Consider the following 7,424-nt stretch of genomic DNA (forward strand, 5'->3'; position numbering starts at 1 on the left):
GGGGAACAGCTACTTCAGTATATCACATGTGGTGGCATGCAGGAACAGGAGGCCTGGAGAATCTTCAGGAAGACAGTGTGTGCCATGGTCTACTTGCATGAGAATGCCAGTGGACAGCCTGAGTCTCCTCTGTCTCCGCATGTGTAAGATGTCAGAGACTGTTCTGCCTGGGACACTTCATCCTGCCCTGCTCCTCTGTCCTTTCCCCCACTCTCCTGAGATGTTTCTTAATAAACTTGTTGCAGACAAATTTGTCATAATATTATGTTCCAACAATATTTACATTTAAATGTAGGCTGATTAAAATAAAGGAGGGGCCTCAGAGTGAGGGCAGGGGCCCACCAGCCATCTTCTGTAAGGCCTGGACCACTGTGCCTCCCTCTGCAGTGTGGATAATCACTGGCCTTTAGTTAGAATAGGTGAGACTCACTCACCTTGAGTCTGTGTAGTTGGTCACTCACCTTGAGCCAGCATAGAGCATTACTTGTTTTGACCTAGTACAGACAGACTTGCTGTATGGATCTGATATGGATGGAGTCTCTCCCCTTGAGCCAGTGTACACATGACTTTTAGCTGGTGACCTTGGCCCAGAGGAATCCTTCCCTGAGGGTTGTGGACAGGGTGAGTAGCAAGAGTATGAGAAATCACTTCTGAGAAGGCATGGGTGTTCTCAGTGTTTTATGACATCATTTTCATAATAATGTGTGCAGGGAAGGAAGAGGTGAGCCAGTGGGCAGGGTTGGGCATGCCTGCAACAATGGTGGATGCTTTTGCATCTGACATGCAGCCTCCCCACTCATAATCATCTCATCACTATTGCTAAAGGTATTGGAGAAGGAGTACAGAGGATTTCAGGAGTGGAGATGCCAATCCTTCTTTTGGATGCGATTTACTGCTTTTCAGCCACCCCAAATTGTGGTACTTTCATTCAAATTGCCACCTAGGAAACTAATGCAGGTAGCCATTGCTCAGAATAAACCCCACCATCCTGACATTGATATCTAGGTCTGTGTGATCTTCCCTAGGCCTCACATGCTCCACTGTGGACATGTGGGTTCCAGGCTGCCTCTCTGATTGTCAACTCTGTTTGTCTAAGTGGCTGGACTTCTCTTGTGTGTCTCTGGTCATCTTGCTTGGGAAGTTGGGTGTTTCCACCTCACACACAATCATGCATGATTCTGTCTTGATTCCCTGACCCCAGTTGATCACCATGAACTCATTGCACAGTATGATACAGAATAGAAACTTCCAAAGAGCAAAGTTCTACTGTTCTGTGTCCTGTTTTATCAGCTATATCTAAAAGAATACTTGATTTTTCACAATAAATACTTGTTTATCTTAATGTGTTCATTAGATTTGTGTGTGTGTGTGTGTGTGTGTGTGTGTGTGTGTGCATGTGTGTGTGTGTGACAAGAATCATCTGGAGCAAATTAAGCTTGCCTGCTGTTTGTTGGGTTAAGGTGGGAAGTTAAACCAACCGGACTGAGTCTCAGGAAAGATTGCTGGGATGCAGAAATTAAGATCTGTACTAAAAACCCAGGTTTCAAAGTGGATCCAGAGGAGGGTGGGCACAGGAGGGTAGAGTGAAGGAAGAGCTTTGGAGGGAGGATGCTCAAGGCCAATTGGATTCCTCACCACGGGACTGTGGATGAGGCCCTGGCTTGTTATCCTATGGACATGTTCTGGAGTTTCTTCTCAGATGTCATGCTGTCCTTGGAGTTGCATTGTGGACTCTGGCTTCATGTGTGTGCACATGAACATGTGGGCCCATGAGCATACTCCCAGGTTGTGCAGGTGAGTCTTTATAGATTGGTTGTCACATTTTTGAAGTCTCCACCCCTGTCATTGATGATCTTTCAGGGCCAGAGCTGAGGAGAAGGAAAACCCAGCACTGCTGGAAGTTGGAAGGAATGGACCATTCTCCAAGGAGGGCTCATTCAGCATAAAGCTCCAGGTGAGCAGATGTTGACACAGCAGAGTGAATGAAGAGTCAGCTTTTGAATTCCCAAGTTAAAATTCATACTTTGCAAAGCAATTGGTGGATTAGGCCTGGAAGGTTTTTGTTTTACTTTATTTTTTTGCAAACAGAATGACCAAAGAAAGGTGATGAAGTCAGGGAGCAGAAGTGAGGGAACATTGTGTTAGGAGACTTCCCTAGTGAGAGAGATGATCCATAGGGTGCAAAATGAAGGACCTATGGTATGGGAACATTTACAATCATAGAAGGAGCTATTCTCTCAAAATACCAGGCTGTATCTGGCAAGGTGTAATCTCAACAGCTCAGGAAGTTCAAGCAGAAGGATGACAAGTACAAAGCCAGCCTTCTGAACTTAGTGAACTTGAACTTGAATTTGAACTTGAACTAAGCAAACTTAGCAAGACCTGTCTCAAAATTTTAAAAAATGAACAAAAATGGTTGGGAATGTAGCTCTGGGGTTTAGGGTTCAGTGTCCCTGGGTTTAATCCTCCAATCCCCCCTGCTCCCCACACCAAATAAACAAACAAAAAAAAACAACCAAAACACCAGGTAGAACCTGAAAGATGGGGTGCTCTGAACACATCTGTTTAGCCCTGCACACCAGGGGACTTCCCTTGGCTCTCAGGAACTGACTTGACCAAGTCCCCCAATAGGCCTCAGACCTAGAGTGGTTTGGTGCTGTATTATTCCTATAGGCCACAGAGAAGGTGGTCAGGAATCTGTAAGAGATGTTCTTTTTTTTCTAATCTCTTTTTTTTCTTTTTGAGAGAGAGAGAGAGAGAGAGAGAGAGAGAGAGAGAGAGAGAGAGAGAGAAACATACAGAGAATTTTAATATTTCTTTTTTAGTTATCAGCAAACACAACATCTTTGTTTTTTTGTATGTGGTGCTAAGGATTGAACCTGGGCTGCATGGACGCCAGGCGAGCGCACTACCACTTCAGCCACATCCACAGCCCAAGAGATGTTCTTAAGTGTGGCTGGAGTCTGGGCCCAGTAATAAGGGAACCATTTAGACGTGGAAGTGGATATGGAAGAAAAGTAATCTCTTGTTCTTGGTTTAAACATGAAACTAGAGGAGCTTGTTGAATGCCATTTTCTTCTTCAAGTCTTATTTCATATTAAGTATTTCCTTGACATCTCTATTTCCCTGGCATCTCTCTTAGTAATATACCTTGAGCAATTTACCTCACAGTGTAAATAATGCTGGTTGGAATAGCTTCATGAAGGCTGAGGTGCACAGGTCAAGAAGTAGAAGGCTACAGTCTTCTGGGGGATGCATCAGGAATGACCAAGCCCAACCCACATAAAAGATCTGATCAGGCCTCTCAAACTTGTTTTGCTCAAACATGTTTAATTCACATCCTCACAGAGGGCCCTCAGCTTTTATCATGCTGCCATAAATAAAGTCATCCATCCCAGACAGGGCCCACTTTGTTTGGTTCATCTTCTCTGGATAGGCTCAATAAAAATCTTCTTTACACCGTAGTACCTAGAAAATCAATTTATTTGAAATTTTTGGTATGTTGCCTTTTGTCAGATGATGGTGCATATGTGACCCAGGCTTCTGTCTTGGCCTGGGAGGCAGGTGACTCAAGCCAACCTCAGCACATGGCCATGACTTCAGATTAGCCATAGCCATGGCCTATATTGTTAACATAGGATTTCTCTTTCTGTGTGCTCTTAATTTCATTATTTCTAGATTTATTTCCTTTTAGATACACATTCAGTTTTCAGAAAATTTTGTAATATCATGGGCACACTGTTGTAAGTAGTGTTGGAGGAACTACATTAGAGCTAGATGCATTTGAAATGCATTTATATTGAAAGTACTCTTAACACACAGAGAATGGTACTATTCCCATTTTACCCAGCCAGCAAGTCCCTCAGATGTAATAGACCATGTTCCATCCATAGTGCGATGTTTCTGGGCCACAGAAGTGGTCTCTTGACTGTCAGATGCCAGTAGCTCAACTGGGAACCTAAGCTGCAGCAGTTCACGGTGACAGCAGGGCAACACTAGTGGCGCTGTGGGGAGAGTGAGAGTGCATACATGGCAGGGTTAGGGAGTCTCTGAATGTTCACTTTCCTGAGTGTCCCCTTCTGGTGGCTGATGGTAGCAGAGTAGAAAGTGTCTGAGCTTTTGCCTCCCTGTGTGCCTCTCTCTGAGGAGCTGAGCTTCTGTGAGAGCTTATATAGGTCACCTTGCAGTTTGCAGGCCTTGTTGTCATCCTTATAGTCGCTATCTTTTGCACGTCACAAAAGGTCGGAAGGATAAGACAGCAGATGGTTGCAACATGTCCAAGTTCAACTTGCATTGTCTGGGTGCTTGCTTCTTTAGAGTGCTTCTTGACACTATATTTTTTAAAATCTTGCCTTCACTCTTTACTCTGAGCAAGTACCAATATATGTATTTATGGATTTGTTGTTGAGTGCTGGGAGTTGGGCTATGGGGGTTTAAGATGGATACCTCAAACACAATCAAAGCTTGTAAGAACTCCATTGCATTGAGGGGTTCACAAAAAAGTATTGTACCTGACCTTGCTCTAGGGGATGGTTTTTGGGCTTAGTTTTTCATGTTGATTTGCAGTCCACATGGCTTTAATTATTCCATATAAGTAGGAATAATTCCATTTTACATGAAAACCAGAGCAAGAATTAATGGTTTACCTTGAAAGTTTATCACAATTCAACACTCCCTAAGCTCAGCTAGGCTGGTAGCTCTGGGTGGCCTGAGACCCAGCATCCATCTTTTCCCACTGAGGCTAGTAATGTTCTTCCTCCAGGCTCTCACCAGGGTGCTTGGCACAGCCAGAAAGACATTTGTTCAAAAGGTTAAAAAGGATGAAGCAAGCAGACAAGGTCCTGGTATCCCAGACAGGTGAGCTAGAGCCCAACCGAGGGTGATTGGTGCCCAGTAGAAAGGAGCACAGTGTCTGGAGCCTCTGTGTAGCCATCCAGAAGCTCTCTGCAGACTTTCTTCAGAGCAGCCAGACAGCATGTGCCTAGAGTCAATGGCTCCCAGGTGGGGTGGGCTTTCACTAAAACAGCTGCATGTTTCTTCACCATGTTAGTAGCAGTAACACAGGACAAGGAGATCAAGGTCTCAACACACCTCTGATGTCCTTCAATCCTACTTGAGATCTGTCAGTTGGCACCTCTGTCTCAGGAACACCTGGTAAGGCATGTTGGGGAGACCCTGGCTCTTGCCCAATGTGCACAGATGAGACAAACTGGGTTTTAAAGAGCTGGCTGCAACATTAAGCTAAGAAAGTGGTGAAAAATCACACAACACAGAGGGTAGTTTTTAAACTGAGAGCAGGACTTCTCTGTGAGCTTAATGTTCAGTTTCCATGCTGGAAAGAGAGCATGAACCCTGTTTCCTTTATTTTATATCAGGAACCTCAGAGAGGGATAAGGTTTCAAGGATGGAGTCTTGCTTCATGACGTCTTGTCAGCAGTTGATTTGTCAGCAGATAGGTTGACATCTTGGTGAGTCACACCCATCTCAGGTGCTGTGTGGGATCTGAGGCAGAGCTAGAGGGCAAGGTGCACCTGTATAATGTGATCAATCCTTGACAGGGAGCTTGCAGTGCTAGGCCTATCCCCTCATTTGGCTACTATGTGCAATAGTTCACACACATAGCCCATGGATGGCTCATGACAACTGGCCTGCTTCTTGTTACTGGGGACATGGGTCTCTGGACCTGCAGTTGAAGACTGGGCCACTCCACAGACATTTCTCCTCATTTCTAGTGTCCATCATGGGTCATTAAGTGATGTCTGTAGGCTGGAGCACTGCCCAGCACCACCCCAGTCTCAGGGAGAGTAAGGCTGGTCTCTAGCATCAGTACTAACCACTCTTACCTTTAGCCTCTGAGCAAGATCAGTCCACCCATGTGGCTCACTCAGCTGTCTCAAGACAGGCTGCCAAAAGCATGAGGCATGTCTATGTGGGCTCCTTCAAGCCTTCCTTAAAAAGTAAATTAAAAAACATCAGGGCCACTTGCACTCCCTCTGCCAGCTTTGACTCTTTTGCAACGATGCAAGCTCCATGTTGTGGAAGCTGCAGTCAGTTGTGGACCTTACAAATAAGGGTATAGTAAGGTGGCCTGGGAAGCCTGGCTAAAATGGAAAAGCAAAGGGCACTGGTACCAGGCAGTAGGAAGATCCTGCACTATGAAAGAGTTACTGAAGATGGCAGAAGCTTGGTTGGCATTTGGGTTTGGGAGGCTGACATAATTTAGACAGAGACAGGAGCAGCTGAGCTAAGGACCCAGAACAGAAGGAAGCAATGTCTAAGAGAAGTACTGAGAGTGAGGGTTGGCTGAATTTGCCTTAAAGGGGCATCTGAGTTCAATTACACAAGACTTGGTGCATCCTGGGCAGGAGTTCAGATGGTGAGCTATAGACATGAAAGCTTCAGTGGGCTTGGGCTGCAGGGTTGGAGTGTCATCCCTGGGATGTAGAACAATCCTCTCATTTAATAGCCCAGGATGGAGGTGAAGGAGGAGCTCTGCAGGAAGGAGAGTGAGTCTGGATACTGCTGAGATGTAAGGAGGATAGGAAGTAAGCAGAGAGCTCTGTTGATAAAGCAAAAAGCAGGGGATGACTTTAGATCTGCTCCTGATCACACAGGTAGGAGGAGAAACTTACCACAGCACACCTGGACAGACAAGCACATCCAGGCTGAAAGTGGAGAATAGCAGGACAGGCACTGGCATCATGCACATTAGAAACTCTGGGAAATTCTGCAGGTTGCAATGATGCTCAGCTTGAGGCAAAGTGACACTTAAAAAACCATGAGACATTAGCTTGTGGCAGGTGCAAGGTTTTATTTATTTGCTGTGCCCACTTGGCTAATGCTGACTGGAAGAAAGAAGCTCCCCACCAGCATCTGGTACTGTTTCATCTGAAGACAGAGACAAACTTCTGTCAGAGGGCTCTGGGAATAGTGAGGGATTGGGCCATGGATGTGGGGGTCTGGAGCTTGCCTTTCCTGCACTTGCAAGTGTATAGCATCTGCTGGATGACTCACTAGATACTGGGAAGCCAAATTCCACTGGAAGAAATGTTCATGCCAACAAGTACAAACTCAAGAGGGTAGAGAGAGGGGGCCTGGGCAGATGTAAAGGGACTCAAGATGAAGAAGAAGACTGGATGAAGAAGGATGTTGTGAAGAAGGAGTTGTGGATAGCATTGCCAGTGTTGGGAAGGAGGAAAGGCAGAAGGGATGGGGTACCCAGGCAATGATGACATGCACATGTATGTCCAGCTCTGTCATGGTGAGATCCTCTGTCACTGCTCCTTTCAGAAGAATTCTTGATGACTCTGATGGTCTGTTGTATTCCCAGGAATTCCTTGATGACCTGAGATCCTGTCATAGATAAGCATCAGGACAGGAAGCAAGTCCTAAAGTCACTGCATGCATGTTGAGACTCCCCTGTG

This window comes from Ictidomys tridecemlineatus, chromosome 3 (genome assembly GCF_052094955.1).
Source record: "Ictidomys tridecemlineatus isolate mIctTri1 chromosome 3, mIctTri1.hap1, whole genome shotgun sequence".
NCBI classification, from domain to species: domain Eukaryota; kingdom Metazoa; phylum Chordata; class Mammalia; order Rodentia; family Sciuridae; genus Ictidomys; species Ictidomys tridecemlineatus.